At 46.3% G+C, this 27,768-nt stretch overlaps 1 pseudogene; it reads left to right on the top strand.

Annotated features, from left to right (window-relative positions):
- On the top strand, positions 1 to 27,205 carry LOC128627361 (coiled-coil domain-containing protein 162-like; annotated as a pseudogene).
- Positions 27,206 to 27,768: the final 563 nt, after the last annotated feature.

The following is a 27,768-nucleotide window of genomic DNA, read 5'->3' as shown; positions in this document are numbered from 1 at the left end:
ATGCTTTTAGGCAAATTTGTCCAGAACACCGGATTCAGAAGTCAGTTCCTGAGCAGCTGGGAGGCCCCCAAGCTTTGGGGAGGCCCATGTACCGCCCTTGCTTTGCTGAGGTCATTTCTGGTGCCGTGGAAGCAGCTGTAAGTGCTGAAGGAGCACTGGTGCCGCCTTAAACTGCAAGGCCAGGACATCATTTCCATCTCTCTCCACAAACAGCCCTCGGAGCTCTATAGGTGAGTGTTGCTGAGGTGGAAACTCATGTGAACCTGGGGTAGGACAATTTCAGCCCCCTTGCTCTGGGGGTGAGATTTGGTTCCTGAATCCTGGTACGGCCTGCCCCACTGAGCCCAGAGGGAGCTGGGCACTGTGTCTCTACAAGTAGTGCTTTACAGGGAAAGTGCACTCTGTGGACGGCAGGGACAGCTCTGGCAACGTGAGTGACACTGCATATCCTTTATCTAGAGTTCTGACCCTAGGAACTTGTGCTTCTAGTGTCCCTGCCGCGCCAACTCTAAGGTTTGTAGCTCGTAAGTTCGCAGTGAGCACTGGGTGGCGAGATGCTGCTGCCACAGATTCCTGCCCACTCTCTGCCCCATTAGACCCAAGCTTTGCATCTCTGAGAGCTTCATGTGCGGCAGCGAGAGATGTATATGGTGCAGATGTGTAATTAGGTCTGCAGGGTAGGGGGATGTTTTCCCAACTGCAAGCCCTGGCTGGGATGACTTACCTGCAGGAAAGACAGATGGCTTCGGCCACGTACCTGTCACCCAACAAGATTCACAAAGCACCTGCCCACCTCGCAGCACCTTGTGAGCACAGGAAGGGTCACATTGGTGGGGTAGCGTGGATTGTGTACCTTATGAGTTATTAACAGTCAGCTTCCCTGGTTACTAGGCAGTGAGACTGGTCGGTATTTTTAAAAATAAAGACAGAAATGAAGTGTACCCAATGGGAAAAGGCCTCAGAGTTTAAGACTGACTAAGGAAACAGCAGACGTGGTAAATTTCCATGTTGATGTGAGCGCCCGTGACGGGTTGGGAGGTTTACATGTGATGACAGGAAACAGAACAGGAATGGAAATAATTGTCAGAGAATCTAATGAGAAAGAATGTGTGTTTGTTTGTAACTTCGGTCTCTCTTTTTTAATAGAACTGACATTTTGTACCCAGCATGAAAGCTCTAGCCAGGAGGAGGGGGAAAGAAGATGAATTTGGAGACTTATAATATGCACTCAGTCTATTCTTTCCCCCAGAGGCGCTTCAGAAATTGAAATAAAAACTCAGCAGGTATACAGGAGCTGTTTTGAATTTGGCTTTGAAATTTTCCTTTATGCCATTAACAGATATACCCAAGTAGTGTTTTTTTTCTACAAAGTGGAGTGTAAATTGAAGGTTTGTAAGTCATTGAACAGGCTTAGAGGGAACCAAATATTTAAAAGCATACAGGGCTTTGCATAAGCTAATAACTACCACTTAATGTCTCAGAATTATTAATTTAAGTCTAGATTTTCATATTTTAATTTCTCCAAATTAAGGTGTACCACCACACAAAAAAGATGATGATGATAGAAAATATAATCATGAGTATCTGAAACATAAAATCCCACACAAAGCATCCCCACCCCAATGCACACACATGGAAATGAAATGTTTAAAGTAGGTCCTGTGATTGCTTTTCTGAGAATAAGACACCATTTACGCTCAGCCCGTTTGGCGTGTGTTAGATGGTCTATGTGGAGAGGTTGTTTTCCCAAGTGTCTGTCCACCCTGGTCCTGGGACACAGGCTCTGTGCAGCTGTGCTTATTGTGGCAGGTGAGCGAGGCCTCTGGGTCCTTGGTGTCAATGCCAAAGTGCGCGAGAGGCGGGTCTACTGAGCATCCGGGAGAAATCAGCACCCTGCCCCCATCACACACACACCAGTCCCAAGCAGTGTGTGTTCTGCCAGCCTAATGTGTAAAGTAAGGGCTCATGGTTCTTGGAACAGAGTTTTCTCTTGGCTGTGTACAGAGTTTTAAATCTTCTACGAAATCTACTTTGATGTCTAAATCAAGTTTCAGACCTGAGGACTCCTCATATAATAACAGATCACAAAATTCATGGCCACATTTAGAGATGCCGAAACACATGAGGTCACCTCAGACACTGAGCACTTTGCAATTTAACAGAACTTGGCAAACAGGGTTGTGTCTTATTAGTCAGCATGTAGGCCATGAAGAAAAGATGCTGGTCTGCAAAGAGCTATATCTACCCCCGCAGAAGCACTTGGGAGCCCTGGACAGGGACCCGTCCTTCTTCCCAGCGGAAAAAGCAGCTGACGGCCAGGCCCAGCCCAAGACCCTTCGGCAGGAGTTTGACTGAGAAGAGTCAAGTGTAAACTAAAAGTGGAGACTGATTCTCAAACTGCTTACTCTAGCTTCAGAAACTTCTAGAAAATCTTGAAATTCATATGATCCAGGAGGTATTAAGAAAAGTTACCAGAGAGAGAACACTGGTCCAGACAGAAAAGTCGAAGGAGCAGTGTACTCTGCCTACAGGTAAGTATGATTATCTCACAAAATAACATTTACTGCCCTGGCCAGGTGGATGGTTGGTTGGAGATTGTCCCACACACCAAAGGTCTGTGGGTTGGATGCCCAGTCAGGGCACATGCCTAGGTTGACAGTTCGGTCCCAGTCAGGATACAAGCGAGAGGCAGCTGATCAGTGTTTCTCTCTCACATCAACATTTCTGTCTCTCGTTTGCACTCTCCCTTCCCCTCTCTCTAAAAATCAGTAAGCATAACCTTGGGTTAGGATTAAAAAACTAACATTTGCTGTTTTTTCCTAATTATAAAAGCAGTCCATGTATCCATATTCAGGGTAAAAAAGCTCTATAATGCCCAGTAAAATGATACAAAAATTACTTTTCAACATCTTGACCCATAGAAAAGTACTATTAACACTTCAATATATTTCCTTCCATTTAAAGGGCTTTTAAATAGAAAACATTTGTTATATGTCAACTGTAACCGAAAAATAAAATTTTAAATAAATACATAAATAGAAAGTATTTGTTAACTTCGGTCTCAACTCTGCTTATTAACTCTAACTGAAATAAAGTTGAGATGGGGGAACACAAAGCTTTTCTTAGTCCATATGTACATGTATATAGTACACATGTATGACATACACACGGGGTGTGAAGGCAATCAAAATCATTTCCTTTTATCTGAGGTATAAAGTGAGGGTCACCTGGCTAGTGTGGCTCAGTGGACTGAATGTCACCTGCGAACTAAAAGGTCACTGGTTCAATTCCCAGTCTGGGCACATGCATGGATTGCAGGTAAGATCCCCAATTGGGGGCGTGTGAGAGGTAACCGATCGATGTTTCTCTCCTTCTCTTTCTCCCTCCCTTCCCCACTCTCTAAAAATAAGTAAATAAAGTATTAAAGTCAGGGTCACTTCATGGGCATATGACCAGTGCACTCACACAGGGCTCAGGGCCACTTGGAGTTTAATGTTCTTTGGGTGTCACTTTGAATCTTCTGGTTTTCACTTACAATTTCTGTTTCATAATTGGAATCCAGTGAATCGATGAAGCGTGCACCAAGGGCTTGGAGCCGTGGTTCACATAGGGTCCCACCTCCTGCTGCCTCCCCTCCTTGCCAGGCGGGGCTCTCAGCTGCCTGCTCCTCAGCTCTCTGTCACCCACAACACCCCTGAACTTCCCCTCACCATCCCCACTCAGCAATCACTGCAGCTCTCCACCCCTGTGGGGGCCCCAGCCTGGTAAGGGTTGGGGTGGGGTATATGTACCTGGCAATGTCTAAGGGATTCCTGGGCTGATAGTGGCACAGTGTGTTGGATGGTGACTTAGTGCAGACAAGCCTGTTGTCCATCCCTGGGTACCTATCCCAGTGCAGAGGTTGGCATACCCATGAGGCTGCCCATCTACAGCAGGTTGGGGCAGTGTGCCTGTGGGAAGGGGCACGCCTGGCTCAGCTTCTCTGCCCCTGGCCAGGGAACATGACCTCAGCCTTGTCCCCGGGACCACATGCACTCATGCACCCGCTCACAGGGCGCGGCCCCTGGGAGCCCACAAGGGTCGACGTTGCCCTGCAAGTGTTTCCATGCTTGGGTGAGCAACTGTGAAAACAAAGAACACCGTGATACGTCTAGAGAGAGAGACTATGATAGGCAGGGAGACTCTATCTTTTAGTACCTATAATGATATTTTTTTCTGCTTTTTTAACTAGAAAACCTGTGTGTTTATTTTGCATGGGGCGCCACAGATTCCATAGCTAGTCCTGTCTGAACTACAATGTCTATTCCTAACTCCTACCGCTTGTGTAGGAAAATCCACCACCTTTGATCTGCAAAGGAGTTAAAACCTAGCAAAATAAACTAGGTTTTCCTCTTGAGGCAACATCCACAGGTTGTAATGTTTATGAATAACCTCTGTCCTCACCCAAGCCATTGTCGTTTTATCAGTGCTTCTAGTATCTGAATTCTGCAAACAGGGCTCTGGGAAAAGGCTGTGCTGTGAGAGAGCAAGCCACGCCCGCTCCTCCCCAGGTGTCTCTGAAGGTCACCAGTGAGCTGAGTGTGGTTGAGCTCCAATTACAGAACATTTAACAAGACACAAAGCCCTGTTGTTTGTGCTGAGTTTGCTGCATCCAGCCTGCTCCCTTGGAGAAAATCCACAAGCTCAAGGCAGGTGCAACCATCTGCGCCTCAGGGGCTGCGGTTCTTAGGAGACTTGGGGAGGAAGCATCTCTGCTCTGCAGCTGTGCAGTGTGCCACCTGGTGCGGGGTGCACCTCAGCTGTGTTTGGAAAGGGCCTTTAGTAGGGAGCTGGTGGGAGTCCGGCAGGGAGCAGGGGCAGAGTCATTTTTAATGGTGGTAAGGTTGATATTACCAAATCAGACTTTGGTTACAGTATACTGGCCAATTCTAAACTCTCGTTCAGATTCTGTACTCATGGCACTTTTAAGATAAATGCCAATGATGAGGGTGTTTTGGGTTTGGGTTTTGATCTGCTAGCATGACTTCATATGGAGGCCTGGGTCTCCTCCTGAACTGACTTCTCCCCGTGCAAGCAACAGAGTCTCCACTGCCTGCCAGGGGTGCTTTTATATATATTTCTTCAATTTAGTCTTCCTAAGACCTCTGTGGGTTGGATACCTTTGAAGAAGGTGATAAAACCATGTCCTGCTCACCTCAGCAGCAAGAAGCAGCCATTGGGGATGGGGCTTCCAACGGGGGCCGCTCCTTCCTGCAAGACCACTGTTTGTGGCCAAGATTAGCTTGGGGCCAGGAGTTTCTCAGAGGGAGTTGGAAATGAAGAGACTGAAACTAGGGGACATCATAGGCTCCTGTCCTCCCCTTGGGGTCTCCTCTCTCCTGTTGGCTGACTTTGGTGTCTACATCTATACCTGCCAGAAATGTACCCTTGATGCTTCCCTCTGTGTCCTTCCTTCCTCTTCACCTTGTCTGGGAGCTTAATCTTTTGTGAGTGAGTTTTCAGTTTCGTGAGCATCTGCAAATGCGGTGGCCACACCCAGTCTGCAGCTGGTTCCTGGGGGCTGAACCAAGGCTCCCCTGGGAAGCCTCAGAAGCTGCTCCAGGCATCCCCGCTCGGCCTCAGGGTTCACCTGGGTGGGGAGAGGGGCCCCACTGAGGCACAAAGTCTCTGCCCTTCACCTTTGACATTTAGGGCATTGAAATCATTTTTAATTGATGTTCTAAACTTCTCTGAGCAGTTACAAGGCCATCAGCCTCCAAAGTAGAGTACATATATGCCGGGAGTGTGGGAAGAAAATATTAGAACTTCTGAATAGATGAACTTCAAATGTAAGAAGTCACCTATGATACTCCACCCTGAAGTGTCCTAACGTGACCGGGGGGAGGCAGTCCACATGTAAATATGAAGAAATAATAGAGCTGATACTTCTGCTCCCGGTACAGAATATGGCTTATCGTCAGCCATATTGTGAGGTGAAAAAAAAACTACTCGCAACTGATAAGAAGTCAGACAAAGGAATTGAAAAGTAGAGGGAACTACTGGAAATGTGGATTGAGATTGATTCTCACTGCTGGGGGGCCTGCCCCAAGTACATCATGCTTTGCAATATTAGCCAGTGGTTGTATTGTAGGAAGTTCCATGTCCATAAACCGTCATGTGGTAAAGGTGAGTGAATAAATATGTTTCACTTGAGGGGAGCACAATCCAAATACTCAAGAGAGCATGGTCCAGGCCCTGGGACACAAGTTGCTCAGCGTGTTCACGCACGAGTTCTCCCAGCCACCCTCCACTGACAGACTCGTGGATTCCCCGGAGCTTTCTCACCCTTTGGTGACACGAGCAGGCGACGTGCTCACTAATCACAGGCTCTGGCTGGTGAGTATTTACCTAACGTCACTGATCGTTGTTTGCTCCAAACCTGTTTTGCCACTTTCACTTGTTATTGTGTTTGAGTAATTTAATTCATATTATGTAAACCAATGAACTCGGAGTACAAAAAGAAAGAGACCTCTTCTGTGAGAACTAAGTTGAAATGGTGAAACTGCAGTACATCCAGTCAATGGAATATTATTAAACACTAAAAAGAAAGGAGCTGTCAAGCCACGAAAAGACCTGGAGGAAAGTTAAGTGCGTGTTATTAAGTGAAAGGAGCCAACCTGAAAAGGCTACACATTGTATGACTCTACCTATATGACATTGGAGAAAAGGCAAAACTATGGGGGCATTAAAAGTATCCTTCCCTAGAGAAGAGGGAAGGATGAACAGGCAGAGCATAGAGCGACCTTGGACCTTGAAACCACTCTGTGTGGGATGTCACATGTCATCATACGTTTGTCAGACCCACGCTTTCTGAACCGTAATGTGAACCATGGACTTCGGATGATAATAACATGTCGGTGTGGTTCTTCATCTGGATCAGTTTGCCACACTATGTGGGATGTTGATTTTGAGGGGAGCTGTGTGTTGGGGGTGGAGCAGGGGATGTATGGGACCTCTCCATACTGCCGGCTCAATTTTTCTATGAACCTAAAACTTTTCTTTAAAAACGATGCATTTGGATTGTTTTACAGTGTTTAAGTTTTTTCTTCATAGAAGGAAAGAAACAAATAAATTTAAAAAACCACTAGAAATTGTAGACGATGCACAAATATTACAGTTTATAAAAGGATGATGGCATAGAACTTCAGTGAGCGAGTATATATTAAAAAAAGGCTCGGCTTTGTGTGAGAAGAATAGCAAATGTTTGTATGTTGATGTATTTTTAAGTTAAATAAAATGTTTAAGATGGTGCATGTGATCTTTTAAGCACCCTCTGGCATAACAGATTTCTTTATTTGGACATTCAGCTCTCAGGCTTAATTACTTTAAATAAGAGGATTTCTGCCATATTTTTCAGGGGTTGCGAGAAAAGGGTTTTGTTTGTTATTTTGCCAAAATAAGTTTGGGAAATTTGGAGTAAGTAACGTTAAAAAGATTTTTTTACTCCAGACTTTCTTAGAGACTTTACTGTCCCACTATGAATTATAAATCTCCAGGAGAGAAAGCAAAAGTACAAAACGTTCTTTAAATTTATTTGACCACTGAACCCCTCTTCCCCTTGGGAACATCTGTCATCAGCTCAAGGAACTAGTGTCCTGGGGAGCAGCTTAAGAAACACAGGAGTAAAAACACACGTGAGTTCTTGAAGCAGCGAGCTTTCCACCTGGCTGGGAAGACGGCCTCTAAGTTTCAGTTCCACCTCAGCTTAGGACCCAGGGACCACTCAGGCACGGAGGCCGGTGGTTGTGTTAGAGAAGCGAAATACTGAAACAATAGCAAAAGAAGAAGATGCTTTTCCTAGAGGGAGGAGGCTACGTGGGGGTGGGGACATGTGTTCTGAGAGGGAGAAAGCGGAAGTGGTTTGGCCACCAAGAAGTTAGAGTTTCCTGCAGTCAAGGACATGGGAACATGAAGTGAGGGGGTGGGCAGGGTGGAGGAGAGTAATAGGGGGGGATGGGGACAACTGTAATTGAAAAATAAAAAAAGTGTTTTTAAAGGACACGGGAACAGAATGAGAGGGAAGAACAAAACCCTAACTTAGCCCTCAGTGTGTTGGCTCCCACCTACTGCCTCGCTTCTGTCAGAAGCCACCCAGCTTAAAGAAGCCACGGCCACACATACTGACCAGGAGGCACATGTAGAGACTGCCAACTCTACTTGGCCAGGAATTATTTCTCTTGGATGAATCCTACTCTCCTTGGCTTCCCCTGCATGCACACAGATGCAGGTGCACGTGTGAACTTGAACTCGTGAGAAGCGTGCTTGGAAGTTTCCTTGGCACGCAGGGAAAATACTTCCCCTTCAGCTAAGCCCAGAGCTAAACCCCATACCGGCTCTGTGGGCATTTCATAGTGACGGTCCCCAAACAAGAAGCGTGTGATGGATGTGGTCCCTCACTAGGCCTCTCTGAGCCAGACACCTGCCCCCGAAGTTTCCTGGGAAAAGCATTCAGTTCCTTGTCTGCAGTGTCCATGAGCTCTGTCTTGTCAAAGCTTAGATTTATGAAAGCCTTCAATGTCTTAAGAAGTGCAAACTTCTAGGTACATTAACTCTTCAATGTCTAATTGCCTTTATTGTCATAAAGAAAGAGCAAAATCAGATTTATTTGTTTACAATGGAAAGTGGACAATTGCAGAAGAAACAGGGAATCCCCTTTTCAAAAAGAGGACCCCCTACTTCCATAAATAACAGAAATGCAAATACCAGCGGCTCCTGCTCTGTCATATCCACTTTCCTGGGAAGATTGTGCTAGATGCTTCCTCTTCTGTGCACTGAGTCTCCTGTCAGGAAAACGAAAGTGTGAATCAGAATCTCATGTGAAATTAGAAAGGGCTGGGGGCAGGGAGAGGCCCCGAGTGACCACAGCACCCCCGACAGAAAAGCGGGTGGAGTGGGGCTCGGCTCCTGCCTCTGGCCCTACAGGTCTCTCTTTGTTTCAAGACACCCCAGGGGTCATGTACAGGGAGATGGGAGCTGCCTGCACAGCTAACATACACATGTGTGTTTGCTCTTCCACATGTGAGTTAAGGAATGCTGACATACTTTCATTGTTCTAGCATTGTCATATTACTTTTAAATTTGATTTTGTTTGTTTAACCTGGTTCAAAGCTCAAAATGATATTAAAAATACATATTTAGAAGTCTTGTTGCCACCTCTACCCTCTTCTGCCACCCACTATGTAACCACTTTGAATTCACTTTAAACATATCCTTTCAGGGCTTTTTTATGCGTATACTAATTCATTTCTTATCCAGCACCCACGTGGAGTTTATCATCTAGAATAGGGTAGACAGACAATAAGCAACGAACATAAGAAATAAGAAAATGATGGAGTAAGGAGAATGGTGCAATGGAGATTAGAAGTGGAGCACGTGGCAATCTGAAACAGTGTGGTCCAGATAGAGATTCACTGATAGAGTGACATTTTGAGTGAAGTTTGAAGAAAGTGAGGGAGTCAGCTTGGCAGGTATCTGAAGGAAGAGCAGTGAAGACAGAACAAAGGCCCCTGTGAGGTCCCCAAGCAGAGCAAGCCTACCATGTTTATGGAACAGCAAAGACCAAGTGTGGCTGGAAAGGAGAGTGTGATGGGCAGCAGGAAGTGAAGTCCAAGAGGATGGGTGAAAGGGGCACACAGCCCGCAGGGCCTTGCAAGAACTTCAGTGTTTGCCGTGAATGTAACGTGATGGGGGCCAGTGCAAGGTTTTGAGTGACATGACCTGACACATTTTAACAGAATCTCTCTGGCAGCTGTTTTGAGAATGGACAATGAAGGAAGGAAGGGTGGAATAAAGGAGAGACTGGCTGGGAAGCTATTGCAGTCATCCAAGCCAGGTGCTTCAAACAAGGTTGGGAGCAGTGAAAGTATGAAGTTGTCAGATTCTGGGTACATTTTTGAAGTAGTCACTAACGGGTTGAGAGAGCAACTACTTCACACTCTCAATGGGAGAAAAAGAAAAATCCATGATAACTCCAAGACTTTTGACCTAAGCTGTTGGGGAAATAGAATTGCCATCAGCTAAAGATGGCTAGTTGGGGAGGAAAGGTCAAGAATTTAATGAAGCACAAGTAAAGTTGGAAGTGTCGTTTAGCTATCCAAGGAGACATGCCAAGTGGGTATGAAGTCTGAATTTGAGGGCTGGCAGCAGCATATGGATGTTATGTAGCCGTGAGACTAGATGAGAGAGCCAAGGGAGTGAGTATCAGCAGAAGGAGGTGGACCGAGGGCTGAGTCCCAGGACACCCTCATGTCAAGAGGCAGAAGTGGGGAAATGAGAAATGAGAACAAGTAAAAGGAACCTAGAAGGAACAGACAGTGAGGTAGGGGAAGAGTAGAACAGAGTGGTGTCCAGTGTCCAGAGATGGAAGTGTCTCAAGCACAAAGAAGTGGGACATTGTGTGAGATGTTGCTGGTGCTCAAGTAAAACCTTACGCATGTTGCAGTCACATGGTGGTATTGCTGTCCTGTTGGGGTTTATGACAAAATCGATTTCATTGGAGTGGTGGCTGAGTGAGTCCCAGAAGGATTTTGAGAGAAGTCACACATAGTAAGGTTAGGCATCTCTTTTCAGAGTTTTGCTGAAAAGGGAGAAAGGAAGTAAGGCAGTAGCTGGCAGGGGAGGTGGGGTCCAGAGAAGGATTTTTATGTGGGAAAAATAATGTGTGCAATTTTGAATGGTCCAGGAAGCTGGGAGAAGTGGTGATATTGGGGAATGCCAAAGTTTTGGAACAAAGATGTTGAATAGGCTTGAGGAGATATCCTCCCGCTTTATTATATTTATCATATCTTTCTCATAAAAGATAACATTTTATATCCACTCCTCTGCAAGTGGAATCTTTAAGTGTATTTTATTGATTATGCTAATACAGTTTTCCCAAATTTTCTCCTTTTATTCCTCCTCTGCCCTGCACCCCCAACCCTATAGCAGTCCCCACCTCAGTTCATGTCCATGGATTGTACATATAATGTATAATTTGTACATATAATGTACATTTGAATTCTGTTTCCTGTACCATTCTTAACCTCTCTCCATCTATTTTATGCTTACCAATTATGCTTCTTATTCCCTGTACCTTTCCCACCATTTGTCTCCTATCTCTCCCGGCTGAAAACCCTACATGAGATGTCCATTTTTTTTATTCTGTTCCTGTTGTAGTTGTTTGCTCAGTTTTTGTTTTCATTGTTTTTCTTTTTTTTAGGTTCAGTTGTTGATAGTTGTAAGTTTCTTGTCATTATATTGTTTATAGTTTTTGGTCTTCTTCGATTTCTTAAATAAGTCCCTAAAACATTTCATATAACAAGGGCTGGGTAATGATGAACTCCTTTAACTTGACCTTATCTGGGAAGTACTTTATCTGCCCTTCCATTCTAAATGATAGCTTTGCTAGATAATCTTATTCGTAGGTCCTTGCCTTTCATGACTTCAAATACTTCTTTCCAGCCCCTTCTTGCCAGTAAGGTTTCTTTTGAAAAATCAGCTGATAGCCTGATAGACACTCCTTTGTTGGTAACTCTCTCCTTTCCTCTTGCTGCTTTTAAGATTCTCTCTTTGTCTTTAATCTTGGGTAATGTAATGATGATGTGCCTTGGTGTGTTCCTCTTTGGGTCCAACTTCTTTGGGACTCTGGGCTTCTTGGACTTCCTGAAAGTCTATTTGTTTCACCAGATCGGGGGAGATTTCCTTCATTATTTATTCAAATAAGTTTACAATTTCTTGCTCTTGTTCTTCTCCTTCTGGCACCCCTATGATTCAGATATTGGGATGTTTAAAGTTGTTCCAGAGGTTTCTAAGCCTCTCTTCATTCTTTTGAATTCTTGTTTCTTCATTCTGTTCCAGTTAGATATTTATTTCCTCCTTTTGTTCCGAATTGTTGATTTGAGTCCTGTTTTTTTTTCCTGTCACTGTTGGTTCCCTGAATATTTCGCTTTATTTCACTTTGGGTATCTTTCATTTGTTCTTTCATTTTTCAACCAAGCTCAATCAATTCTGTGAGCATTTTTATTACCAGGGCTTTGAACTCTCCATCAGATAGGTTGGCTCTCTCCTCATCACTTAGCTCTCTTTCTGAAGTTTTGCTCTGTTCTTTCATTTGGGCCCTATTTTTTTTTGTCGCATTATTTTGTAAGGGGGAGGGGCCTTCAGTATTCACCAGAGCAAGGCAACCCCCTCCTTGCTTCACTGGAGCGCTGCCTGTGGGGTGGGGCCAGAGAGGGAACAACGCACTTAGCTCTAGTCCTACTTTCCAATGGACTCTGGTGTGAGACTGGGAGTTTCTCCCACTATGGCAACACCTGCAGTCCGCAGTCAGCTCTGAGTCTCAGTTTCTGGTTCAGCCAGCCCGCCTGCATGATCTGCCTCCTTGCCTTGCGTCTTCTCCGCACGCCCCACTGCCCAGCTCCTTCCTACTGGTCTGGTTGAGTGTTTCTTTAATTCCTTCATTGTCGGAGTACCATGCAGTTTGATTTTATGGCACTTCTGGTTGTTTTAGATCAGTTGTTATCCCCTTTTTGGTTGTACAAGGAACCAAAGGGTTTCTACCTACACCTCCATCTCGGCCAGAACTTGCAAGTTGAATTTTTCACTTCACAATCAATGCTTCTCTTCACATCAGCATATGGAGATGATTCTCTTTTTCGTATCTGCATACTATTTTTTCCACTGGGAGACTATATTGCAATTTAGGTGTTGGTTTCAAGCTTTCGCTGTTCTAAGCAATGCTATTCCGAGTATCTGTGTACGTGCTTCATCTCTTACGTGTCATCCCTATTCTGACATCAATCCAGGAGCTAAAGTTCATAGTCTGTCTGCTCTCAACATTTCTAATCTGTGACTCTTTTTCCTCTCTTTTGGATTTCCTCCTATTTTTATTAATTCTATAGTCAAATTAATTCTGCCTGCAACTCCAGGATTATAATGTGACAGATAAAGATCATTGCTCTTCATTTATTTCCGATAATTGCGTTAAGCCAAAATAATTGTTTAGATAGATATAGGCACTTAATGAAAATTAAGTGCCTGCATGATCCTGAACATATCATGCAGGACCAGTAATAACATTTGATTCAGGATTTTTAGTTATGGCAGCAATGTTGTTCACTATCTTCAGAGGTGCTTTTCCAAATCTTTTCATTAGGAATTTTGTTAGATATGTATCTTCCTTATTTCCACATTCCAAAAGATCCTGTGTCCTCAACCTCCTCCTCCCCTCCCCCACATCACCCACTACTTTTGTGTATTTGGAAATGACAGCTTTCTGTGTCCGGTGCTATCTCAGAGAGGTGCCACCACATAGCCATTAATGGTTGTTCAGTGTTTCATGATGTTAGTGTTGGTATGTTTCTTCCCCTAGACCTTTGGAAACACCAAGTCATGAAAGAAAACGTTTCAGTTATCAGACCACAGATAGTGGAAAATTTTATACGGAGATTAGGGGGAATTACCAGGATGGTGGACTAGAGGTACATATTAAAAACTAGTCATTCTGTTGTGTGTGTGCATGTGTGTATGTGTTTAAACATAAATCCAAACGAGAAAGACTTTGCCCTAAGCCAGTGATTTTTCAACCAGTGTGCTACAAGAAATTTTAAAACGTGCAATACCTGACTATTTAGTCAGGCGCGCTGACTTCTTTCCCCTTAGATTGTCGGGGGAAAAAATGACAACGGCCAACATGACATAGCTGTCCGGTACAAATGAACCAAAATTATACTGACTTTTTGTTATATAGGAAAAAATATATAATGTGCTTTTTGGCATGCCACAGAATTTTAGTAATTAGTTTATTTGGGCCATGAGATGAAAAAGGTGGAAAGTCACTCGCCCAAACCCAGCTCTTCACGCTCCTCTTACCCCCTTAAGACCGAAGATGTGAACACCGAGCCTGAACTCAAAGCTCTAGTCACTTGTTACCACATTAATTTTGAGAAAAGACTGATTTCTAATAAAGATGGGAGAGAAATCAGAATACCTGTTGGCTAATTTCAGATTTGGCCAGTTTTAAAAGCAACCTTGAGGTTTGTTTATAAATGAATTACTTTTAGCAACATTTCCTATTGTTAATTTTTTAGTAGAGAATTTTTAGTGAGAGAAACCAAAAGAGCATATAATACCACTAGAAAACATTTTAAGTGTACAATATGAAAAAAAACTTATCCCAGAAAAGTAACACTGGTATCCCTCCTCTGCTTCACCATCCCATTTCCTCACCACAAAGGCAACCAGTGTCGACGACTTTTTCTGAGTGTGTGTATTTGAATCCATAACAACTCCATATAGTGTGCACCGAATACATACAACATTCATACACACAGCTCGTGGAGTTTTGAACCCTTTAGCCTTGACAGGAAATGCCTTTCTGAATCAAAGAGATCCACCAAAACATCAAGAGTATATGTGACTATTTGTCCATAACAGAGCTTTTAGGATCATTAACAAATTAAACACAGTGTTGGAACCGCTCTGCCTGGTTTCAGGAATTATAACTACCTTCCATGGCCAAGGATGAGTGAGCAGCCCCCAGAATGCAAGCCACAGGAGACAAAGCTTGTCTGTGGTAGCAAACACTGCCTCAGTTTCCTCTCCCTGCCCCCAAAAGCATGGTTGATGTCGATAATGGGTATGACTCCTCACAGCGAGGGCCAACCTAAGCCAGACTCGATCACTTGGGAGGCCATCATGGAAGGACTTGGGGGGGCTTCGACAAAGAGGGAGCAATGGACCCTTGCCCCCCTGGCTATGTGACATAGCCTGAGTCCCCATGTCCTCTGGGAGAAGCACTTCCTGCCTCTAATCCACCAAAGCCTGAAAACCTGATGGGGAGGGGCACAGCTCCTTGCCTTGCTAGAGTGGTATCCGGGGTAATCTGGCATAAGAAAGAGTTCCTAAAAGTCCTGTGAAACCTGCTTTGCTAAGAGTGCTTTCATTCATATGTTAAAAGTCCAAGCAGGAAATGAGCATGTCTCCCAAAGTTTCTGCAAACCCCCTTTCCCGACAGACACTGACTCAGACTAAGCCCTCAAATTTCTTTGAAATGTTATCTACTGTTTGATCCTTGCCACCCTGCATTCCTGTCTTTTACAACCCAATAAAAGCCCCTGGAGAAAGGGGCTCCTAGCCTTTTTCCTCTGAGAAACTAGCCACCTCTCCTGCCCAAGCAGATCATGTCTTGGTAGTGTTTACTTTAATCTGTAGTAGACGGGGGGACTTGAGGGCAAAGTTGCCCCCATACACAAGTGCATCGGGGTATATGAATCCTATTTCCTTTGAAATTCAACCATTTTTTAAAAAACCTCATTTAGCAAAATGTACTCAATTTTTTACCTGGCAATGTTTTCCCCAAAATTACATATTTAACCTCTTCCAATATTCCCCATAATTTTATAATCACTTCAGTTCTGAATTATGAGATAGAGAATTCACCAGTTCCGTTGGGGGTACATTTCTCCTCAGCACTTGATGATTTGCACATATTTGCTTAAAGCTTCCAGTTACACCCAGATGTGATACTGTGCGTTCTGATGAGGGGGAAGTGGTTCCTTTTGGCTTCCTGCAGCTCAGAGCTTCTCAGCCACAGGCACAGAGGTGTTTAGGGAGAGGCTCAGAGCAACATTGGAGCCAAAAAATTTGTGTGGCTCTCCTTAAAAAGGAAGGAAATTCTGACACGTGTTTGATCATGATGAGCCTTGAAGACATTATGCTCAGTGAAACACACCAGTCACCGAAGCACAAATGCTGCAGGATTCCTTCAAAGGAGGTATTGAAGAGTAGTTGGATTCATCGACAGGAAGTCAAAAAGGGTTGTCAGCGGTGAAGGGGGGGAGGAACAGGCAGTTAGTGTTCAGTAAGTACTGAGTTTCAGTTTTACAAGATGAACTGACCTAGAGATTGATTGCACAAAAATGTGAATGTACTTAATGTTGCTCAACTGTATGCTAAAAAAATGGCTAAAATGGAAAGTTTTACACTATGTATATTTTACCACAATAAAAACTCAAGGTTTGTGACTCAGGGTGTGCTCATCCCCTATCTATACCCCTCACCCCAACACTGAAGACTGGGTCTCTAGGAAAGGAGTGTGGGTATGAGGAGCCAGAGCAAACCCATATTAGGCACCACAGAAACTCAGGGCACAGAGGAGACTGGTATCAGCCTGAGGGTGTCTTGCAATAGCAAGATTTCAGGGTGTTAGGTCCTTCCAAAGTCTGTGCCTGCTGGGCTTCTGGCCTCTCCTGGCTCATCTGCAGTGACAAGGACTCACTCTTCCAAACTGTCCCCATCCCCCACTCCAGGCAGCCCTTCCAGAGCTGGCATTGGCCTCCCCATGGTCTCCACCATGGATCCTCGTTCTGCCCCTGGTTCTGACCCCTCACAACAAGCCTTTAGATATCTGAGGACAGGTCAGTCAGGGGAGTTCAAATGGTGCCTTTCTGAACACACGTGAAGCTTCCATAAAAGTACAACCAAGGGCCTGCTCTAGAGGGTCAAACCCAAGCAGGTGGTAGATTGCAAATCCTTACCCCTTCCTCCATAGGTTGTGGCCCAGGGCCAGGGCACATGAACAGGGAAATGGAGCAGGTGCCGGACCACCCCCTCACCTGGGGCCCTGCACCTGCCTGCTCTGCTTCCGACTGACCTACCTTCACTTCCTTCATCACTCTACATGGGCACCCCCACCATCCTGGTCAGTCTCCTCTAAATTCAAGGTCATCTGGCCAGCAAAGAGTGCCCTTGACCTGGGTGTAGTGCTTGATTAACACCCATGTGTGGGGGGTTTGGGCAGCCACACCAAGTTTGACTCATGAGGCTCACCATCTCCTGAAGCACACACGTTGCCTTTAGGTACCCAGTTGCCACCATGTGATCAGCCTTGTTCTTGTTCTCTTTGAACCTCTTGAAATCTTAAAAAATCTGGATTTTTGTCATCCAGCATATTCCCTCTCCCAACCTGCTCTTGATATCCTCATTCGAGTTATTAATAACAGTGCATGACAGGACAGACCCCAAGCCCTGTGCTACCCACTCTGGGTCCCCTCCAGACTGACCAGGTTCTTTGGGCACAGTCTTTCAGTGGCCAAGAGCCCACTCCGCTGAACTGTTCTACATTTATCCAGGGACATCAGGAGAAACCTTCTCAGATGTCCTTCCAAAATCCAGTGGGCCTGGTAAGACCCTCAGATACACACAGACACACTCTTACCAATACACCTAGAGGGACACACCCAGACACATAGAGACATATCCAGACACTTATACAGATAGAAACATACGCAGAGAGACACTGACACATACTCAGCCACACCCACAAATGCACACGCACACTGATATAGATGCAGAGACACACATAAACCCTCACAGACACTCAGGATCTAACCTTCCACACACTGGCTTCCATTTCTCTCCAGAGACAAAATCTAAGCCTGCCTTGGAGGGGTGGACATTTCCCCTGTTCCTCAATGTCCACCTCTTCAAAAGGGGGCCAGATCTCTCTCAGGAAGGGAAGGAATGGGACTGCTTAGCGAGTGAAGAGTATGACCATTCAGCCAGAGGAAGAGAGGCCCCTGCTGTATGCCCCATACTCCAGAGGGCCCTCTGGCGCTCCTCTAGCCCCAGCCTTCCCCACAGAGTGAGAAACCACATAGCCCAGTGGTCAGGCACACTCAGACCCCAGGCTTTCCTTCCAGACCACACTCCAGTGCCTGGGCCCCCAGAATTCCCCGAGTCCAGGGCTCCTTCGCCGGACCACCCCCCGCAGAGCTCCCCGCCAGTGTGTGCACACAGGTCTAGGGGAGGTCCAGGCAGCTGTGTGGGGGTGTGGACACCTGGGCTGCTGTCCGCTTCTGTGCATGCAGGGACCCTGCATGGCATGATGTGAGGCCAGAGTGGGGAAGAGATGTGGGTCACACTATAAACTGGGGGGTGGGTATCTCTCCCCAAGTCACCACATTTTAGCATAGAACTCAGTAGTCCAAAAATGGTAAATTCAAACCTGGCTTTGCAAGTCAGTTTTGAAGATCTATTTTCCAAAGTAGGAGAATTCAACATTTTCCTTTTACTAGTGGCTACTTTGATTTACAGCCTTTAAATAGTTAAAATGTTTAGAATGTCATGAGGACCTCATTTGTACTCTCATCCCTGGTCCTGCACATGTTAAGGGCAGGCATGAAAGAGAGGCTTGCAAAGCTCCAGCCGACGTTTTTCTGTGGAGGAGAAATTGAAGGGGGGCCTGTGAGCCAAGGCAACCTGGGCCATGAGCCCTGGCATGTGAGGCTGCCCCTCTGGCGCTGCTGTGAATGACGTCCCTCCCTCTTCAGATCACTATCGGGAAAGAGCACCTGGGGGCCCGCCTCCTTTCCCTGGGCTGTAACATGATGGCAAGACAGCACAGCAACTTCGAGAGCTACTCTGTGTGTTACAAGCACATGTTGGAGCACACAAGGCAGAAGCTCTGCCAGAAGGAGCAAGTGTGTTCCCAGAGACCAGAACTGCAATCGGGAAGCTGTGGGTGGGGCGTCCAGGGAGCTACTTTGCAGAGGAAAGTAAAACAGAGGGTGGGGAGAGGTGTCCTCAGGTAAGAACAGAGGGTGAGTGGCATGCTCAGTGGCTATTCCTTGGGCTGGTATTCTCAGCCACAAAGGTGATGGCCCAGCAAGAGTGGGCTGTGTGCTTTGGAGGTGTCTAGTGGGAAATATAAGAGCTGAGCGACAAAAAAGCTGGCTCCAGGGGAAGATGCGTAGCTGCCCTTCCCACCCTTGACAAACACAAGGCACCTCGTGCTGTTCCTGGTCTAGCAGAGAAGCCAGGATCCCTGAGGAACCTCTGCCTTCAGGAGGCACATCATGGGTCTTGCAGATGAGACTTCTTTAAAATGAGGCCTCATTGGTGGGAATCCAACAGTCACTTCTTTTTCCCTAGATTGCACACTTTTTGAAATGGATTGCATGAGAGGTTCTGTGTAATTTTAGTGTCTACCTAAGAAAAGTGCGAGGACTTCCACCAAGATGGAAGCGTAGGTGGAAACACCTTGTGTCTGCGCATAACCAAATCTAAAAACAATAGCTGTAACAACAATAAACACAACCAAACCACACAGATAATCGACAATACAAAGTCCGAAAACAACTAAATGCTCAGCTAAACCGTAAAGAGGGGCAAAGCCAGCAGTGGAGCAGGTTGGCAAAAAAGATGCATGACCGGGGTGGCTCGCAAGCAGCTGAAGGTGCAGATCCCAGGTGCAGGCCAGCTACGGGCGGACACAGGGAAGAGGCACGGCTGGCTGGCTGTGGTCGGTCGAGCATTTGCATGCAGATAAACCAGTGAAGAGGCGAGCATTAAGACTGAAAGGCGCAGGGCGGTGGGCTCGCACATTTCCACTAGGATAAACTGGTGGGGGTGAATGGTGGGACGGACTGGGTCAGCGGAGAGGACCACCTTGCTCTCTCTCTGACCCCGCCCCCACATACAGCGTCACAACCCAGCAACCTGGGTGGCCCCGCCCTGGTAAACAACTAAGACTCCACTCCTCATACTTAACGGGTGCGAACAAACCAAAAATGGCTCAAGAACAACTCAGAGCCCCAGACCCAATAAATCTAAGCAATGAAGAAATAGCCAAACTTTCAGATGCACAGTTCAAAACACTGGTGATCAGGATCCTTACAGAACTGGTTGATTTTAGTCACAAATTAGAGGAACATATGAAGGCTAAACTAATTGAAATGAAGGGAAATGCACAGGACACCAATAGTAATGGAAAGGAGACTGGGACTCAAATCAAGGGAGTAGACCAGAAGGAAGAAAAAAATGACCAAACTGAAAAGAATGAAGAAACAAGAATTCAAAAAAATGAGGAGAGGCTTAGGAACCCCCAGGACATCTTAAACATTCCAACATCCAAATTATAGGGGTACCAGAAGGGGAAGAGGAACAGTCACAAGTGGAAACCTTATTTGAACAAATAATCAAAGAGAACTTCCCTGTTCTGGCAAAGGAAATAGACTTGCAGGAAATCCAGGAAGCTCAGAGAGTCCCAAAGAAGTTGGACGCAAGAAGGAACACACCAAGGCACATCATAATTACATTAGCCAAGATTCAAATGAAGGAGAGAATCCTAGAAGCAGCAAGAGATAAGGGGACTGTCACCTACAAAGGAGCTCCCATCAGACTGTCAGCTGATTTCTCAAAAGAGACCTTACAGGCAAGAAGGGGCTGGAAAGAGGTATTCCAAGTCATGAAATCCAAAGACCTACAACCAAGATTGCTCTATCCAGCAAACTTTTTATTTAGAATGGAAGGACAGATAAAGTGCTTCTCAGATAAGACCAAATTCAAGGAGTTCATCATCACCAAGCCCTTATTATATGAAATGTTAAAGGGACTTACCTAAGAAAAAGAAGATAAAAAAAGATGAACAGTGAAAGGACAGCAAACTCACAGTTATCAACAACCACACCTAAAACAAAAGCAAATTAAGAGGACAGCTAGATCAGGAGTGAACCATAGAAATGAAGATCACATGGAGGATTAGCAACAGGGGAGTGGGAGGAGGAGAAGAGGGGAGAAGGTACAGAAAATAAGTAGCATAGATGGTAGGTAGAAAATAGATGGGGGGAGGGTAAGAATAGTAGGGGAAATACAGAATCTAAAGAACTTGAGGCACGTGTTCATGAACTAAAGGGGGGGAATGGTGGGGGAGGGGTGTGCAGGGTGGAGGGGAATGGAGGAGGGGAATAGAACAAATGTAATGGCATAATCAATAAAAAATGTTTTAAAAAAAGAACAGGGCAAAAGTCTGAACAAATGAAGCATTCAAATATCAAGTAATGCGTCTTAGCTTTGTCCACAGTTTGGCTTAGTCCCAGAGCCGAGTCCTCCGCCTCAGTGTGGGTGCCTGGAGGTGGATGCTGTCTTTTGAGGCTGGCCTGGGCATCCTAGAGTGCAGTCCTGGCTCCAAGCGGAGTCCAGGGATCTAAATGAAGCTGCGTTGACACAAATAGGAAGTGCCTGGACTGTGTCACCCTGAACTGAGCCCTGGTTGGAAGAATAAATGTTTGTGCTGAGTTGTGCATAGCTCTCTTGTCTTCAGGAACTGGATCTTTTACAAAGAGGGCAGAGTCCACCCTAAGTCTATGCTGGTCAGGTAGGTCAGTTACCACTGAGCAGTTTCCCTTCTCCAAGTCTCAAATCCTCAGTCTCAGCGGCAGACGCGGGACCACCCCGTATTGTTTTCCTGGCGCCCCTCACGAGTGGCCAGCAGGAGCCGCACCAAGGAAGGTCTGCTGCAGACCCCCCCAGGGACTGTGCTTTCACTTCTTAAGCAATGAGGGTTTTTTCTGTTGTGTTTGGTTTGGGTTTTTTATTTTTATTGATTTGGTTTTTTTTCTTCTTGTTGTTAGTTTCTGGTTTTGGGGAGAAGGGATTGTTTTAATTCCTCACCTGCAAAGTCTAATTCAAAGGAGAAGAGGTAGTTTGCTGAAATGTCAAGGGAAGGACAATTTGTAGTTGGAGGCCAAGATCAAGTATTTTCTCCGAGTGAAAAGCACCTAATTAGTGTCTCTTCTAGTGCTATTCATTCAGCAACCATTTACTGAACACCTACTGTGTGCATGGCACTGCTGTGGGGCCCTTAAACCAAATGCGATGTGGATAGATTCTTCCACCCACATTTGCCTAGTGGGATATTCACCTTCTCCATTAGGTTCAAGGCAGAAGTGCAAATTGTAGTGGCAATCTGGAATTTCTGAACTATCTTCCGTTGAAAAAAGAACTATTTCTGCTGCTAGGTGGCAGAGCCATAATACGACCATGGAAATCGCTGCTCTGCGAGCCCGTCTCATGCACTTGGAGGAGGAGAACCTGAATTTCAAAGAGCAGATCAGAAAAAAAGTGCAAGAAGGATATGAAGATTTAGTCAAAACTCTGTTTATGGCATGTTTACCCCTGACGGTAAGTGACCTGTTTGGACATCAGGGCAGGCCCGTGGGGAGCCAGAGCAACTACATGGCGGCCACACACAGCAGGATTGGTGACAGAACAGGCTGTGGCGTCACAAGAACTCTCCAGCGCTAAGTTTCCTCCATACAGCAGGAGTCAGCAATGGGCTGTCCTTATTTACCATGATAGACACTGAATTTCAGGTAATGTAGAAATTTGCTATTTTTCGCACTCTACTGCCAGGCAAGGGAAGGAAGAGGGCGCCTTCTTCTCCGGTGTCTGTTGAGTGTGACCATCTAAACAGCAAAGACCAGACCCCAGAGCAGGGAGCGACAGGCACCTCCTGAAAGCTCGCTAGGCAGATTCAGAATTTGGATCGGCTTTCAGAGATGTTCCCAACCCGCAAAACGCCCTGCAGCCTTTCCCTAAAATCCGGGCAGAGCTGCTGGCCTGTCAGCAGAGGCCCACCTGGAAGGCAGTGTGGGGTACCCATGCGATCGCGCACTGTGGAAGCCTGTCCTTCTGTTAGGGTGTCTGAACAGCTGTAGATGGAGGCCCGAGCCTAAAATGGGCCATCACAGAGCCGGGGCCAGCTGTCCCACAAGTATAAATTTCAGTTCAAACACACTGCCCTCCAGCCCACTGCCTGCATCCTGACCCTGCACGTCCCCAGAGCCAGCCCTGGCTGGGTCCTTACCTCCTTTCTCTGCCATGGATTCCTGGGCGGTCCCTGGGGTCTTTATACTGAGAGGAGCTTTTATGATGCTCTGCCCTGGCTTGTTCATTCCAGACAGGATAGGAGGTTCCTTCTTGCTTGTGAAGGGCCCACAAAGTTCAAGTGCTTACAAATGTTAAAGGACCAAAAGCAAACTGTGCTGGGCCTGCTGTTGCAGGGGAGGGGTGAGCAGTGAAGGCGCGGGTGTCCGACCTTTCGGTGTCTCTGGGCCACACCGGAAGAAGAGTTGTCTTGGGCCACACACTAAATACACAAACACTAATGAAAACTGATGAACCAAAAAAAGGTTCTAAGTAAAATTTCTGATTTTCTGTTGGGCCGAATTCACAGCCATCCTGGGTCACATGCGGCCTGTGAACCTCGGGTTGGACACCCCTGTCCAGCCATGTTTTGGGTGTGAAATTGCTGAAAACGTCTTAAGTTCTTTTTAGCGTCTGCCAGATTCTTAGACAAAAAGTGGATTCTGTACTTCTCCCAGGCTAAACTAGTCCTACAAGTCCCCTGCCCCCACCAAAGTAGGGTATCCCTGTTCTACCCCAGGGTCCCAGAGAGCGGCAAAGCTTTTGCTGGGGCCAGCGGCTAGGCTCCCTACTGTGGCTCCCTACCATGGCTCCCAGCAAGGCCCTCTCCTCCTGCCTTCCTCTCCAGGGAAGTAGTTCAAAGGTGAGAGGCCACCCCATTCTCACCCCTTACCCCAAAACACTGGGTCTCCAGTAGCACTTATCAGTGATCAAGTCATTTACCATGAGTCAGTAGCCGTGGGCTGTTCAGAAGAGGCTGTTTCCCAATGAGATCGCTGCGGGGGCCTCGCTAGGAAGTCTGTCAGCCTGAGTCCTTCCTCTGCTTTATCACTTTTTAATGGACTTCCCTGTTAGTGGTCATCCACAGTGTTTTATCCGGTCAGATTCTGCTGAGTCACCCAGGTGGCAAAAATCCCTCAGGTTAAATGCCTAAGTAACCATCTGAGGGGGTTCAGTTTTCCACCTATGACCCCCCATTCTTCTACCATTCAGCCTGCCTTGGCATCTGACAACCTAGGCCAGCTCTCAAATGATGAAGCCCTGCATTGAAGTTGGCCCTCGAGGGGCTGCTAGTGAGGCATTGGATAACACCTGATGAAATAATTGTCTGGGAGGATGATTTTTTTAAGATCTTATTTATTTTTTTATGACAGAGGGGAAGGGAGGGAGAAAGAGGGAGAGAAATATCAATGTGTGGTTGCCTCTCACGTGCCCCTGGGGACATGACCTGCAACCCAGGCATGTGTCCTGACTGGGAGTGGAACCAGGGACCTTCTGGCTTGCAGGCTGGCACACAACCCACTGAGCCACACCAGCAAGGGCTGGGTGGATGATTTTTTTCATGTGAAATCATTCCTAAAAGTTGCATTTTTAGAAGGCAAAATGACTTCCTCAGCTGCCCTTCCGGAACTTGAGCCTGCGATTTGCAGGAGCTGAATGAGAATCAGCTTAATTTGATCCAGAAAGTGTGTGAGCTCATCAGCAAAGTGAGAACAGAATGGACTGAGCATGTGGGGGCTCTGCCAGACCCGATGAAGGAATAAAAGAAAATGCAGCCAAAGTGTGTGGTTTTGTTCAGCCATGGGGTAGCAGCACTTCCTCCCAGCCTCTGACCCCACTGCTCGCTCCATTTGCATCCCAGTCTGGTATGCCTTAGACAGCAACACATCAGGCATCTTAAAAGGGCACTGGGGCTCACTGCACAACTGTGTCATCTTCTGCAAGGCATGTGTCTGATGTTAGGGTTCATGCCCTTCCAAGAAAAGTGTTGGGGGCAGCCTTTTCTGAAAGAGAGCCTTCTTAGCAGGAGCAGTTGCGGGACTTGGAGCAGGAGAACAGCAGCCTGGCCACCCTGGTGTGCAAAGTGTGGACCCTGGGCCGCTAGAGGCTAGCTGTGCAGCAGGCTCGCTTCCTGGCCAGCTGAGCAGGGCCAAGAAGGTGAGCAGTGGGGTGGGAGGCCTGGCCCTGGGGGCTGGGCTGAGCTGGGGGGCTTGGCTGCAGCAGCTCTGGCCATCTTAAAGGATCTGACAGGAGAGAATTCTTCTAGGGAAAGGGCAATGTCAGAGGCTAGAGAGAAATAGGAAAAAGCCAGAAGCAAATTTTGGGAAAACAGATCAGAGAGTTTGCCGTGAGGAGAGGGAAAATATGGAGAGACTACTGAGGGCTTGAGACAGCTTCTTCAAAATGCTTCAGATCTTTGAGCTTCAAACATGCTAATTTGAGGAAAATGAGGTAACATTATAATACTTGGAAAGTCCAGTCTAAGGTAAACTGAAACCCAGGCGCATATTAGTAGTGGTTTGGAAACTCTGACTTACTGTCTCTGAAAGTCTTTGCTCTGTCGCACTGCTCTCGAGGGAAATGGCGCAGGCAGCGACCAGCAGGAAGGCAGTGCCCCGGGCACCACAAGTTCTGAAGAACAGAGGATGGGGAGGTGGTTTAGAAATGGCTTGTGAAGGTGAAAATATGGAAAGGACACTTATTTCCTATCTTATTTGTTTGGGATGTTCACAGGAAGCTACACAAAGTAAAAAAAAAAAAGTGTTTGAGCATCAAGCTAATGGCAGAACAAGAAGTGGTTTTATTTCGTCAGCAGTTAGTGGCTCTGAGGCAGGCCCTGGCCAGGGTCCCAGGCCAAAAACCTGGGGATGTGTGAGCAGCAGGAAAGCCAGGTACCTGGGCCCAGAAGCTCTTCCTCCCTGTCTCTGAGCGCACCCTGCAGAGCTGAATGTGGTGACTGGAAGTGGCGGGCACTGGCTGTGGCGGTCACCAGAGCACCACAGTGTGAAGCAAGCAGATGGCCCAGACCTTGGCTTCCCTTCACCCTCCTTTCCAGCCTAGAAACCAAGGGCGGTGGCCAAAAATCTTTTCTTCTTCTTCATATTAAGCGAAAATGGCGACATGTTACTCATACTTCAGATTATTTAAGATTATTCATGTGTGTGTGTCTCTCCCTGAGGATCTTTTCACCCTAAAGGCACCTTGGGCCCTGGGTCTCTGCCTTGAACACAGTCCTTTCCTCTTCTGAGCACGTTTTCCATCGACAGCACCCTCTACCCGTGGAGTGCGGCCCAGCTGTCAGCGTTATGCCCCAAGCAGACCATCCTGGGTCCTTTCCTGATGATCCACACTAATTTTCCATTTCAGAAGTTACTGCTGCCCAGTAGAGGCTGACCCCCAAATAAAAGTGTTTCCAAATCTAAGTTCTTAATAACTGTGCCAGTTCTCTGAGCATGAAAGAAGCAGAGAGACCCTCTGTTGAGAGAGAATGGCTAAATTTAAACGATAACCTGGGAAAGCTGGGCATATTTAAAATACGAAATAAGATTTGTTCTTTTTTGGATCCTAATTTCTCCATCATTGTGCACCAGGTGATTATGGTGTATAATTACATAACCTGTAAAGTCTCTATACAAGTACAGCAAGTCCTCAAGGTCATTGATAGGTTCTGCGACTTTAAGCTAAAGGATGCATAACAAAACCAATTTTACCGCAGGCTAATTGATACAAACAATGGTTAAGTACTTACAGCATCTCATCAACAATGTTGAATAAAACAATGCCATTCAAAGACCTGCTGTATTCATTGTTATCAAGACTATTATAACTAAGGGTTGAGCATATGGTACTTATGGTGCTGATTAGAAACATTTCAGAACAGAACTAAATTATTACTAGTGTTTTCTTCTTTAACCACCTGCAATCTGGCTTCCCCAAAGCTAGTTTGGAAGTCAAAGCAGAGGCAAGAGTAGACCCTCCCTTCCTCACTCACCGTGCAGCTCGGATCAGCACCCCCCTCCCCAGGTTAACCCTTCCCTGCTGGCTCATGATAGGTGTTCAGTGACGATGCAGTAGTTTGAGATCGTTGAGGCTCTGGTTCATAAAGTAAGCAACATACACATTATCACCAAATTTTGGTATTAATAGTCCAAATTATCTGGCTTGGTATCACTGGATAGTGGCATTAGCACTTTATCACTTGTCTGGCTGTGGTTGTTGTATCAATTTCATTTCCTTCTCCCCCTGACTGTTGCCTTGGGGTTCACAGTAAACGCCTGGCTGGCCTACATCCTGGCCGTCTTGCTGCTGGCTGGTCTGTATTGCCCTGAACTGAGGAAAACTCCACACAGTTCTCCCCCCACACTGGGCCCTAAAGGAGGTCCCCCCAACCTCTAGTTCCCTGCCTTGTGCTGAGAAGAAAGACTGTGCCTTCCTCCTTTCCTTTGGCTTCTCCTGCCACAGGCTCAATTGCTGAAAGAATCAGCACACAAAGTGACCCAGGAATCTGCAGCCAGATTTACTGAAAACCTCCAGCACAGGGATGCTGTTGGAAGACGCAGAGCAGAAAGAACAGCAGCCACGTCTCCCCGGGCCAGTTCCAGGGGAAGGCACCCCAGAGAGAGCTCCAGGTGACTCCAGGGAAGGGAGCAAGCTGGATGCAACAGCTCCCGACCGCCGGGACCCTTTCATTCATTCTTCTTGACTTATCCATGCCCCGCACGTCCCCATGGCAGTATTTCTTCACCTTTGTCACTTCTGGGCCCACCAGGAAAATGGAAACATTTACATCCACACTGGCTGATTGTTTAGCTGCTAATGGTAAGAACGAAGGCTTCAAGGCCCAGTATCTCTGCATCCTTGTACCCAACTTGGAAAATGTATTTTTACCTGGCTTTAATCTTTAAAGCAGGAATCCTTTAGAAAGTTCTGACAAGCAATCTGGAAAAGGAACAAGTACTATGGAAGCTAGTATAAGACTTTATTCATGGTGTTTCTGGAACTGCAGCGACAGAAAGGGAGGCAATAGTGATTCCCAGACACAATGCTTTTTTGGTGCATACACCCCACAGCAACAGAGAGAAAAAGGAAGAAATCATATAACATGATGTGGGTGTGGATTGATGCAAGTTCCAACAAAGGAGCCCGCAGACTGTAACTCAATTTGAAAGGGAAAAGCAGCAGCCTCTTCCAGAGTAGACGCTCCACAGGTGCTCACTGACTCAAGGAGTCGACTAATTCACCGGAGATACTAGAAAATGGAAACTG

The sequence above is a fragment of the Artibeus jamaicensis genome, unplaced genomic scaffold, assembly GCF_021234435.1.
Source record: "Artibeus jamaicensis isolate MK-2021 breed Jamaican fruit bat unplaced genomic scaffold, CSHL_Jam_final contig_387, whole genome shotgun sequence".
In the NCBI taxonomy this organism is placed as follows: domain Eukaryota; kingdom Metazoa; phylum Chordata; class Mammalia; order Chiroptera; family Phyllostomidae; genus Artibeus; species Artibeus jamaicensis.
This window is presented reverse-complemented; position numbering and strand designations above follow the sequence as displayed.